The 14,328-nt window shown below is 41.0% G+C and overlaps 1 long non-coding RNA gene across 1 annotated transcript; it reads right to left on the bottom strand.

Moving 5' to 3' along the window:
- Positions 1 to 9,483: 9,483 nt before the first annotated feature.
- On the bottom strand, positions 9,484 to 13,071 carry LOC127918465 (uncharacterized). The gene is made up of 2 exons (XR_008100104.1): positions 9,852 to 13,071; positions 9,484 to 9,805 (listed from the first exon to the last, which is right to left on the bottom strand). It is a non-coding gene; the product is annotated as an uncharacterized LOC127918465 (long non-coding RNA).
- Positions 13,072 to 14,328: the final 1,257 nt, after the last annotated feature.

Raw genomic sequence — 14,328 nt, 5'->3', positions numbered from 1 at the left:
TTACCTGGTACTCCCTGTATATAGTCATGTTATTACCTGGTACTCCCTGTATATAGCCATGTTATTACCTGGTACTCCCTGTATATAACCATGTTATTACCTGGTACTCCCTGTATATAGCCATGTTATTACCTCCCTGTATATAACCATGTTATTACCTGGTACTCCTGTATATAACCATGTTATTACCTGGTACTCCCTGTATATATCCATGTTATTACCTGGTACTCCTGTATATAACCATGTTATTACCTGGTACTCCCTGTATAGAGCCATGTTATTACCTGGTACTCCCTGTATATATCCATGTTATTACCTGGTACTCCCTGTATATAACCATGTTATTACCTGGTACTCCCTGTATATATCCATGTTATTACCTGGTACTCCCTGTATATAGTCATGTTATTACCTGGTACTCCCTGTATATATCCATGTTATTACCTGGTACTTCCTGTATATAGCCATGTTATTACCTGGTACTTCCTTTATACAGCCATGTTATTACCTGGTACTTCCTGTATATATCCATGTTATTACCTGGTACTTCCTGTATATAGCCATGTTATTACCTGGTACTCCTGTATATATCCATGTTATTACCTGGTACTTCCTGTATATAGCCATGTTATTACCTGGTACTTCCTTTATACAGCCATGTTATTACCTGGTACTCCCTGTATATAGCCATGTTATTACCTGGTACTCCCTGTATATAGCCATGTTATTACCTGGTACTCCTGTATATATCCATGTTATTACCTGGTACTTCCTGTATATAGCCATGTTATTACCTGGTACTTCCTTTATACAGCCATGTTATTACCAGGTACTTCCTGTATATAGCCATGTTATTACCTCCTGTATATAGCCATGTTATTACCTGGTACTCCTGTATATAGCCATGTTATTACCTGGTACTCCCTGTATATAGCCATGTTATTACCTCCCTGTATATAACCATGTTATTACCTGGTACTCCTGTATATATCCATGTTATTACCTGGTACTCCCTGTATATAGCCATGTTATTACCTGGTACTCCCTGTATATAACCATGTTATTACCTGGTACTCCCTGTATATAGCCATGTTATTACCTCCTGTATATAACCATGTTATTACCTGGTACTCCCTGTGTATAACCATGTTATTACCTGGTACTCCCTGTATATATCCATTTTATTACCTGGTACTCCCTGTATATATCCATGTTATTACCTGGTACTCCCTGTATATAGCCATGTTATTACCTGGTACTCCCTGTATATAACCATGTTATTACCTGGTACTCCTGTATATATCCATGTTATTACCTGGTACTCCTGTATATAGCCATGTTATTACCTGGTACTTCCTGTATATAACCATGTTATTACCTGGTACTCCCTGTATATATCCATGTTATTACCTGGTACTCCTGTATATATCCATGTTATTACCTGGTACTCCTGTATATAGCCATGTTATTACCTGGTACTCCTGTATATAGCCATGTTATTACCTGGTACTCCCTGTATATATCCATGTTATTACCTCCCTGTATATAACCATGTTATTACCTGGTACTCCTGTATATAGCCATGTTATTACCTGGTACTCCCTGTATATATCCATGTTATTACCTCCTGTATATAACCATGTTATTACCTGGTACTCCCTGTATATAACCATGTTATTACCTGGTACTCCCTGTATATAGCCATGTTATTACCTGGTACTCCTGTATATATCCATTTTATTACCTGGTACTCCCTGTATATAGCCATGTTATTACCTGGTACTCCCTGTATATAGCCATGTTATTACCTGGTACTTCCTTTATATAATCATGTTATTACCTCCCTGTATATAGTCATGTTATTACCTGGTACTCCCTGTATATATCCATGTTATTACCTGGTACTCCTGTATATAACCATGTTATTACCTGGTACTCCCTGTATATATCCATGTTATTACCTGGTACTCCTGTATATAGCCATGTTATTACCTGGTACTCCTGTATATAGCCATGTTATTACCTGGTACTCCCTGTATATAGCCATGTTATTACCTGGTACTTCCTGTATATAACCATGTTATTACCTCCCTGTATATAGCCATGTTATTACCTGGTACTCCCTGTATATAACCATGTTATTACCTCCCTGTATATAGCCATGTTATTACCTGGTACTCCCTGTATATAGTCATGTTATTACCTGGTACTCCCTATATATAGCCATGTTATTACCTCCCTGTATATAGTCATGTTATTACCTGGTACTCCCTGTATATAACCATGTTATTACCTGGTACTCCCTGTATATAACCATGTTATTACCTGGTACTCCCTGTATATAGCCATGTTATTACCTGGTACTCCCTGTATATAACCATGTTATTACCTGGTACTCCCTGTATATAGCCATGTTATTACCTGGTACTCCCTGTATATAGCCATGTTATTACCTCCCTGTATATAGCCATGTTATTACCTCCCTGTATATAACCATGTTATTACCTCCCTGTATATAACCATGTTATTACCTGGTACTCCCTGTATATAGCCATGTTATTACCTGGTACTCCCTGTATATAACCATGTTATTACCTGGTACTCCCTGTATATATCCATGTTATTACCTGGTACTCCTGTATATATCCATGTTATTACCTCCTGTATATAGCCATGTTATTACCTGGTACTCCCTGTATATATCCATGTTATTACCTGGTACTCCCTGTATATAGCCATGTTATTACCTGGTACTCCCTGTATATAGCCATGTTATTACCTGGTACTTCCTTTATATAATCATGTTATTACCTCCTGTATATAGTCATGTTATTACCTGATACTCCCTGTATATAGCCATGTTATTACCTGGTACTCCTGTATATATCCATGTTATTACCTGGTACTTCCTTTATACAGCCATGTTATTACCAGGTACTTCCTGTATATAGCCATGTTATTACCTGGTACTCCCTGTATATAGTCATGTTATTACCTGGTACTCCTGTATATATCCATGTTATTACCTGGTACTTCCTGTATATAGCCATGTTATTACCTGGTACTTCCTTTATACAGCCATGTTATTACCAGGTACTTCCTGTATATAGCCATGTTATTACCTCCTGTATATAGCCATGTTATTACCTGGTACTCCCTGTATATAGCCATGTTATTACCTGGTACTCCCTGTATATATCCATGTTATTACCTGGTACTCCCTGTATATAACCATGTTATTACCTGGTACTCCCTGTATATAACCATGTTATTATCTGGTACTCCCTGTATATAACCATGTTATTACCTGATACTCCCTGTATATAGCCATGTTATTACCTGGTACTCCTGTATATAGCCATGTTATTACCTGGTACTCCCTGTATATATCCATGTTATTACCTCCCTGTATATAGCCATGTTATTACCTGGTACTCCCTGTATATATCCATGTTATTACCTGGTACTTCCTGTATATAGCCATGTTATTACCTGGTACTTCCTTTATACAGCCATGTTATTACCAGGTACTTCCTGTATATAGCCATGTTATTACCAGGTACTTCCTGTATATAGCCATGTTATTACCTGGTACTTCCTTTATACAGCCATGTTATTACCAGGTACTTCCTGTATATAGCCATGTTATTACCTCCCTGTATATAGCCATGTTATTACCTGGTACTCCTGTATATAGCCATGTTATTACCTGGTACTCCCTGTATATAATCATGTTATTACCTGGTACTCCCTGTATATAGCCATGTTATTACCTGGTACTTCCTTTATATAATCATGTTATTACCTCCCTGTATATAGTCATGTTATTACCTGATACTCCTGTATATAGCCATGTTATTACCTGGTACTCCCTGTATATATCCATGTTATTACCTGGTACTCCCTGTATATATCCATGTTATTACCTGGTACTCCCTGTATATATCCATGTTATTACATGGTACTCCTGTATATAGCCATGTTATTACCTGGTACTCCTGTATATAGCCATGTTATTACCTGATACTCCCTGTATATAGCCATGTTATTACCTGGTACTCCCTGTATATATCCATGTTATTACATGGTACTCCCTGTATATAGCCATGTTATTACCTGGTACTCCTGTATATAGCCATGTTATTACCTGGTACTCCCTGTATATAGTCATGTTATTACCTGGTACTCCCTGTATATATCCATGTTATTACCTGGTACTCCCTGTATATAGCCATGTTATTACCTGGTACTCCCTGTATATAATCATGTTATTACCTGGTACTCCTGTATATAGCCATGTTATTACCTGGTACTTCCTTTATATAATCATGTTATTACCTCCTGTATATAGTCATGTTATTACCTGATACTCCCTGTATATAGCCATGTTATTACCTGGTACTCCCTGTATATATCCATGTTATTACCTGGTACTCCCTGTATATAACCATGTTATTACCTCCCTGTATATAACCATGTTATTACCTGGTACTCCCTGTATATAGCCATGTTATTACCTGGTACTCCCTGTATATATCCATGTTATTACCTGTTACTCCCTGTATATAGCCATGTTATTACCTCCCTGTATATAGCCATGTTATTACCTGGTACTCCTGTATATATCCATGTTATTACCTGGTACTTCCTGTATATAGCCATGTTATTACCTGGTACTTCCTTTATACAGCCATGTTATTACCAGGTACTTCCTGTATATAGCCATGTTATTACCTCCTGTATATAGCCATGTTATTACCTGTTACTCCCTGTATATATAGCCATGTTATTACCTCCTGTATATAACCATGTTATTACCTGGTACTTCCTGTATATAGCCATGTTATTACCTGGTACTCCTGTATATAACCATGTTATTACCTGGTACTCCTGTATATAGCCATGTTATTACCTGGTACTCCCTGTATATAACCATGTTATTACCTCCCTGTATATAACCATGTTATTACCTGGTACTCCCTGTATATAACCATGTTATTACCTCCCTGTATATAACTATGTTATTACCTGGTACTCCCTGTATATAGCCATGTTATTACCTGATACTCCCTGTATATAACCATGTTATTACCTGGTACTCCCTGTATATAGCCATGTTATTACCTGATACTCCCTGTATATAACCATGTTATTACCTGGTACTCCCTGTATATAACCATGTTATTACCTGGTACTCCCTGTATATAGCCATGTTATTACCTGGTACTTCCTTTATATAGCCATGTTATTACCTCCCTGTATATAACCATGTTATTACCTCCCTGTATATAACCATGTTATTACCTGGTACTCCCTGTATATAGCCATGTTATTACCTGGTACTCCCTGTATATAGCCATGTTATTACCTGGTACTCCCTGTATATAGTCATGTTATTACCTGGTACTCCTGTATATATCCATGTTATTAGCTGGTACTTCCTGTATATATAGCCATGCTATTACTTGGTACTTCCTGTATAGAGCCATGTTATTACCTCCTGTATATAACCATGTTATTACCTGGTACTTCCTGTATATAGCCATGTTATTACCTGGTACTCCCTGTATATAGCCATGTTATTACCTGGTACTCCCTGTATATAACCATGTTATTACCTGGTACTCCCTGTATATAACCATGTTATTACCTCCCTGTATATAACCATGTTATTACCTCCCTGTATATAACCATGTTATTACCTGGTACTCCCTGTATATAACCATGTTATTACCTGGTACTCCTGTATATATAACCATGTTATTACCTGGTACTCCCTGTATATAACCATGTTATTACCTCCCTGTATATAGCCATGTTATTACCCGGTACTCCCTGTATATAACCATGTTATTACCTCCTGTATATAACCATGTTATTACCTTTCCTGTATATATAGCCATGCTATTACTTGGTACTTCCTGTATAGAGCCATGTTATTACCTCCTGTATATAACCATGTTATTACCTGGTACTTCCTGTATATAGCCATGTTATTACCTGGTACTCCCTGTATATAGCCATGTTATTACCTGGTACTCCTGTATATAACCATGTTATTACCTGGTACTCCCTGTATATAACCATGTTATTACCTCCTGTATATAACCATGTTATTACCTCCTGTATATAACCATGTTATTACCTGGTACTTCCTGTATATAGCCATGTTATTACCTGGTACTCCCTGTATATAGCCATGTTATTACCTGGTACTCCTGTATATAACCATGTTATTACCTGGTACTCCCTGTATATAACCATGTTATTACCTCCTGTATATAACCATGTTATTACCTCCCTGTATATAACCATGTTATTACCTGGTACTCCTGTATATAACCATGTTATTACCTGGTACTCCCTGTATATATCCATGTTATTACCTGGTACTCCCTGTATATAACTATGTTATTACCTCCCTGTATATAGCCATGTTATTACCTGGTACTTCCTGTATATAACCATGTTATTACCTGGTACTTCCTGTATATAGCCATGTTATTACCTGGTACTCCCTGTATATAACCATGTTACTACCTGGTACTCCCTGTATATAACCATGTTATTACCTGGTACTCCCTGTATATAACCATGTTATTACCTGGTACTCCCTGTATATATCCATGTTATTACCTGGTACTCCCTGTATATGGCCATGTTATTACCTGGTACTCCTGTATATAACCATGTTATTACCTTGTACTCCCTGTATATAACCATGTTATTACCTGGTACTCCCTGTATATAACCATGTTATTACCTGGTACTCCTGTATATATCCATGTTATTACCTGGTACTCCTGTATATAGCCATGTTATTACCTGGTACTTCCTGTATATAGCCATGTTATTACCTGGTACTCCCTGTATATAACCATGTTATTACCTGGTACTCCCAGTATATAGCCATGTTATTACCTGGTACTCCTGTATATAACCATGTTATTACCTGGTACTCCCAGTATATAGCCATGTTATTACCTGGTACTCCTGTATATAACCATGTTATTACCTGGTACTTCCTGTATATAGCCATGTTATTACCTGGTACTCCTGTATATAACCATGTTATTACCTTGTACTCCCTGTATATAACCATGTTATTACCTGGTACTCCCTGTATATATCCATGTTATTACCTGGTACTCCCTGTATATATCCATGTTATTACCTGGTACTCCCTGTATATAATCATGTTATTACCTGGTACTCCTGTATATAGCCATGTTATTACCTGGTACTCTGTGTATATAGCCATGTTATTACCTGGTACTCCTGTATATAACCATGTTATTACCTGGTACTCCTGTATATATCCATGTTATTACCTGGTACTCCTGTATATAGCCATGTTATTACCTGGTACTCCTGTATATAGTCATGTTATTACCTGGTACTCCCTGTATATAACCATGTTATTACCTGGTACTTCCTGTATATAGCCATGTTATTACCTCCTGTATATATCCATGTTATTACCTGGTACTCCTGTATATAGCCATGTTATTACCTGGTACTCCTGTATATATCCATGTTATTACCTGGTACTCCCTGTATATATCCATGTTATTACCTGGTACTCCCTGTATATGGCCATGTTATTACCTGGTACTCCTGTATATAGCCATGTTATTACCTGGTACTTCCTGTATATAGTCATGTTATTACCTGGTACTCCTGTATATATCCATTTTATTACCTGGTACTCCTGTATATAGCCATGTTATTACCTGGTACTCCTGTATATAGCCATGTTATTACCTGGTACTCCTGTATATAGCCATTTTATTACCTGGTACTCCTGTATATAGCCATGTTATTACCTGGTACTCCCTGTATATAGCCATGTTATTACCTGGTACTCCTGTATATAGCCATGTTATTACCTGGTACTCCTGTATATAACCATGTTATTACCTCCCTGTATATAGCCATGTTATTACCTGGTACTCCTGTATATAGCCATTTTATTACCTGGTACTCCTGTATATAGCCATGTTATTACCTGGTACTCCTGTATATAGCCATGTTATTACCTGGTACTCCCTGTATATAGCCATGTTATTACCTGGTACTCCTGTATATAGCCATTTTATTACCTGGTACTCCTGTATATAGCCATGTTATTACCTGGTACTCCTGTATATAGCCATTTTATTACCTGGTACTCCTGTATATAGCCATGTTATTACCTGGTACTCCTGTATATAGTCATGTTATTACCTGGTACTCCCTGTATATAGCCATGTTATTACCTGGTACTCCCTGTATATAGCCATTTTATTACCTGGTACTCCTGTATAGAGCCATGTTATTACCTGGTACTCCCTGTATATATATCCATGTTATTACCTGGTACTCCCTGTATATATCCATGTTATTACCTGGTACTCCCTGTATATAACCATGTTATTACCTGGTACTCCTGTATATAACCATGTTATTACCTGGTACTCCCTGTATATAACCATGTTATTACCTCCTGTATATATCCATGTTATTACCTCCTGTATATAACCATGTTATTACCTGGTACTCCCTGTATATATCCATGTTATTACCTGGTACTTCCTGTATATATCCATGTTATTACCTGGTACTTCCTGTATATATCCATGTTATTACCTGGTACTCCCTGTATATATCCATGTTATTACCTGGTACTCCCTGTATATAGCCATGTTATTACCTGGTACTCCCTGTATATAGCCATGTTATTACCTGGTACTTCCTGTATATAACCATGTTATTACCTGGTACTCCTGTATATAACCATGTTGTTACCTGGTACTCCTGTATATAGCCATGTTATTACCTGGTACTCCCTGTATATAACCATGTTATTACCTGGTACTCCCTGTATATAGCCATGTTATTACCTGGTACTTCCTGTATATAACCATGTTATTACCTGGTACTCCTGTATATAACCATGTTGTTACCTGGTACTCCTGTATAGAGCCATGTTATTACCTGGTACTCCTGTATATAACCATGTTATTACCTCCTGTATATAACCATGTTATTACCTGGTACTCCCTGTATATATCCATGTTATTACCTGGTATTCCTGCCGATCCACTCTGCACTGGTAACATACTACGACCACTACTACCATAGTCAATAGAGTAGTTGCAAGTTCAAACCCCCCTGAACTGACACGGTACAAATCTGTCGTTCTGCCCCTGAAGAGGCAGTTAACCCACTGTTCCTAGGCCGTCATTGAAAATAAGAAATTGATCTTAACTGACTTCTCTAGTTAAAGAAAGGTAAAATATATATATACTTTTCACTGCTACCACTATCAGTATAGTAGGGTAACTATAGTAACACTGTACATATAAGACCTTTACCAGACAGAATAAGCGTCAACAGCTTTGTGGTCAGAAAAAGTAGACCCCAGTTTCTGCATTACAGCCAGTGGTCTAGTACATGTTGTGGTCACTGTTTTGTGAGCGAAAACACCATAAGAAAAAGTAATTCATTATTTTCATACTACATTTATTTAGAAAACCAAAGCAACCTATCATGTGAGCTGAAACTGTTAAATGTAGAAATATTATTATCCTGAAAAAGCAACAGACCAACAGACCTATCATCTAGCAGCATCCCAATGTTGGAGTCATCTCCAAAACAAAACACAATATGTCCCAAATGGCACCCCATTCCCTACATAGTGCACTACTTTAGACCAGAGCCCTATGGCACCCCATTCCCTACATAGTGCACTACTTTAGACCAGAGCCCTATGGCACCCATTCCCTACATAGTGCACTACTTTAGACCAGAGCCCTATAGAACCCTATTCCCTACATAGTGCACTACTTTAGACCAGAGCCCTATGGCACCCATTCCCTACATAGTGCACTACTTTAGACCAGAGCCCTATGGCACCCTATTCCCTACATAGTGCACTACTTTAGACCAGAGCCCTATGGCACCCTATTCCCTACATAGTGCACTACTTTAGACCAGAGCCCTATGGCACCCTATTCCCTACATAGTGCACTACTTTAGACCAGAGCCCTATGGCACCCTATTCCCTACATAGTGCACTACTTTAGACCAGAGCCCTATGGCACCCTATTCCCTACATAGTGCACTACTTTAAACCAGAGCCCTATAGAACCCTATTCCCTACATAGTGCACTACTTTAGACCAGAGCCCTATAGAACCCTATTCCCTACATAGTGCACTACTTTAGACCAGAGCCCTATGGCACCCCATTCCCTACATAGTGCACTACTTTAGACCAGAGCCCTATGGCACCCCATTCCCTACATAGTGCACTACTTTAGACCAGAGCCCTATGGCACCCCATTCCCTACATAGTGCACTACTTTAGACCAGAGCCCTATGGCACCCCATTCCCTACATAGTGCACTACTTTAGATCAGAGCCCTATAGAACCCTATTCCCTACATAGTGCACTACTTTAGATCAGAGCCCTATAGAACACTATTCCCTACATAGTGCACTACTTTAGATCAGAGCCCTATAGAACCCTATTCCCTACATAGTGCACTACTTTAGATCAGAGCCCTATAGAACCCTATTCCCTACATAGTGCACTACTTTAGACCAGAGCCCTATGGCACCCCATTCCCTACATATTGCACTACTTTAGACCAGAGCCCTATGGCACCCTATTCCCTACATAGTGCACTACTTTAGACCAGAGCCCTATAGAACCCTATTCCCTACATAGTGCACTACTTTAGATCAGAGCCCTGTGGCACCCTATTCCCTACATAGTGCACTACTTTAGACCAGAGCCCTATGGCACCCTATTCCCTACATAGTGCACTACTTTAGACCAGAGCCCTATAGAACCCTATTCCCTACATAGTGCACTACTTTAGACCAGAGCCCTATAGAACCCTATTCCCTACATAGTGCACTACTTTAGACCAGAGCCCTATGGAACCCTATTCCCTACATAGTGCACTACTTTAGACCAGAGCCCTATAGAACCCTATTCCCTACATAGTGCACTACTTTAGACCAGAGCCCTATAGAACCCTATTCCCTACATAGTGCACTACTTTAGACCAGAGCCCTATGGAACCCTATTCCCTACATAGTGCACTACTTTAGACCAGAGCCCTATAGAACCCTATTCCCTACATAGTGCACTACTTTAGACCAGAGCCCTATGGCACCCTATTCCCTACATAGTGCACTACTTTAGACCAGAGCCCTATGGCACCCCATTCCCTACATAGTGCACTACTTTAGATCAGAGCCCTATAGAACCCTATTCCCTACATAGTGCACTACTTTAGACCAGAGCCCTATGGCACCCTATTCCCTACATAGTGCACTACTTTAGACCAGAGCCCTATGGCACCCCATTCCCTACATAGTGCACTACTTTAGATCAGAGCCCTATAGAACCCTATTCCCTATATAGTGCACTACTTTAGATCAGAGCCTTGTGGCACGCTATTCCCTATTTAGTGTACTTATTTTGACCAGAGCTCTGGGACACAATCAACAAGAATAATAATTTGTATATTTTAAAATAATTCTGCCCTGTAAATGAAGCTTCATATGTACTTTACAACAAAAACAGAGCTTTTTCCTAACTTAGTGCTGAAAAGGAAAATCTATATTTGATGTAAATTAATTAATCAAATGAACAACTTGAGGTGAAATCAGTTTCAATAAATATGAAATACAACAAGACACTTCAGTGGAGGAGCTTATGTACAGAGAGAGACATTTTGACATTGTGAGTGCGATGTGGATGTATCCTACATGGCACCCTATACGGTGCACTACTTTTAGACCAGGCCCTATGGCACCCTATTCCCTACATAGTGCACTACTGTAGACCAGAGCCCTATGGGCCCAGATTGCTACTGTGATTATAATGCATTTGGGTCCTGCATCACAAATGGCACCCTATTCCTTGAGTGAAGTGCACTACTTTTGACCAAAGTCTTGACCAAAAGTAGTGCACTACGTAGGGAATAGTGTGCCTTGTGTCATGCGGCCCAGGTTTGTGTATCAGCTGAGCGATCCATGGACAAGGCAAGAGTAGTAACAAGGAAAGCAAAGAGAAAGGACCCATACTATTCTACAGTAGTGCACTATGTAGGGAATAGGGTGCCATAGGGCTCTGGTCTACACCTATATTAACACACAGCCTCTTGTAGGATATCAGCACATGTCCAATACAACCGTCATTCTCCCCACAGGAACTGCTTACATTTGTGCTGCTAACTTTTTAAAACACACTAAAACAACTACTTTGTTATTGCTAAGACGTGTTGACAGCGGCATATAAACAGACTAGTGATAGAAAAGGTTTTTAGAAATGCTGTCGAATGAAAACCTTGGAACTCAATTTTTGCAATTTGACCATTTTGTATTTATTTTGATTTGCTTACAGAAAGTGAAAGCGGTAACTCCCCGTAGTGTACTCTCAACACTTCATGACTCGAGGACGAGAAATTGATTTTAGTTTTTATTTTTATTTTGGAGGTTTCGTAAATTGTTAATGGGAAAATATGGCAGTTTTCCCCCATTTCCTGAAAATGTTCTGTTGTGGAGATAAGAAGTGTTCATCCGACAGCGACAACAGGAGAGCACCTTTTAACATCAACCCTACTGCCCCTTCGTGATTCTATATTACAACATTGAAGAACATAAAGATTAAACATAACTATTTCAAATCAAAGCGTTTGGATCAAACATCAAGTTGGCTTCTAAGTGTTTGTGACTTTAGGAACGTTGAGGAAACAGACAGTAAAAAATACTTCTCAGGTCAGCTACATTCTTTAATCCCACTGTGCCTTTACAGTCCAGGTCTGCCACATGGTTGGTGCAGATAGCAGACCATGTTGATTCCTGGTGCAGATAGCAGACCATGTTGATTCCTGGTGCAGATAGCAGACCATGTTGATTCCTGGTGCAGATAGCAGACCATGTTGATTCCTGGTGCAGATAGCAGACATTAAGTTGATTCCTCTTGGTGCCTCGTGGTGCAGATAAAGGAACAGACATTAAGTTGATTCCTCTTGGTGCAGATAGCAGGCAGAGGGGTTCCCCAGGACAGAGGGGTTCCCAGGACAGAGGTGTTCCCCAGGACAGAGGGGTTCCCAGGACAGAGGGGTTCCCCAGGGGACAGAGGGGTCCCCAGGACAGAGGGGTTCCCCAGGACAGAGGGTTCCCCAGGACAGAGGGGTTGCCCAGGACAGAGGGGTTGCCCAGGACAGAGGGGTTCCCCAGGGGAAAGAGGGGTTCCCCAGGGGACAGAGGGGTTCCCCAGGACAGAGCGGTACCCCAGGGGACAGAGGGGTTCCCCAGGACAGAGGGGTTCCCCAGGGGACAGAGGGGTTCCCCAGGACAGAGGGGTTCCCCAGGACAGAGGGTTCACCAGGGGACAGAGGGGTTCCCCAGGACAGAGGGGTTCCCCAGGACAGAGGGGTTCCCCAGGACAGAGGGGTTCCCCAGGGGACAGAGGGGTTCCCCAGGACAGAGGGGTTCCCCAGGACAGAGGGGTTCCCCAGGACAGAGGGTTCCCCAGGACAGAGGGTTCCCCAGGGGACAGAGGGGTTCCCCAGGACAGAGGGGTTCACCAGGGGACAGAGAAAGAGGGGTTCCCCAGGGGACAGAGAAAGAGGGGTTCCCCAGGACAGAGAAAGAGGGTTCCCTAGGGGACAGAGAAAAAGGGGTTCCCCAGGGACAGAGAAAGAGGGGTTCCCCAGGGGACAGAGAAAGAGGGGTTCCCCAGGACAGAGGGATCCCCCAGGGGACAGAGAAAGAGGGGTTCCCCAGGACAGAGGGATTCCCCAGGGGTCAGAGAAAGAGGGTTCCCCAGGGGACAGAGAAAAAGGGGTTCCCCAGGGACAGAGAAAGAGGGGTTCCCTAGGGGACGGAGAAAAAGTTCCCTAAGGGACAGAGAAAAAGGGGTTCCCCAGGGGACAGAGAAAAAGGGGTTCCCCAGGGGACAGAGAAAGAGGGGTTCCCCAGGACAGAGGGGTTCCCCAGGGGACAGAGAAAGAGGGTTCCCCAGGACAGAGGGGTTCCCCAGGTGACAGAGAAAGACGGTTCCCTAGGGGACAGAGAAAAAAGGGGTTCCCCAGGGGACAGAGAAAGAGGGGTTCCCCAGGGGACAGAGAAAGAGGGGTTCCCCAGGACAGAGTGGTTCCCCAGGGGACAGAGAAAGAGGGGTTCCCCAGGGGACAGAGAAAGAGGGGTTCCCCAGGGGACAGAGAAAAAGGGGTTCCCCAGGGACAGAGAAAGAGGGTTCCCCAGGGGACAGAGAAAGAGGGGTTCCCCAGGACAGAGGGATCCCCAGGGGACAGAGAAAGAGG

The sequence above is a fragment of the Oncorhynchus keta genome, unplaced genomic scaffold (assembly GCF_023373465.1).
Source record: "Oncorhynchus keta strain PuntledgeMale-10-30-2019 unplaced genomic scaffold, Oket_V2 Un_contig_14263_pilon_pilon, whole genome shotgun sequence".
Taxonomy (NCBI): Eukaryota; Metazoa; Chordata; class Actinopteri; order Salmoniformes; family Salmonidae; genus Oncorhynchus; species Oncorhynchus keta.
Note: the sequence above shows the minus strand (reverse complement) of the source record. Positions and strands in the feature narration are given on the sequence as shown.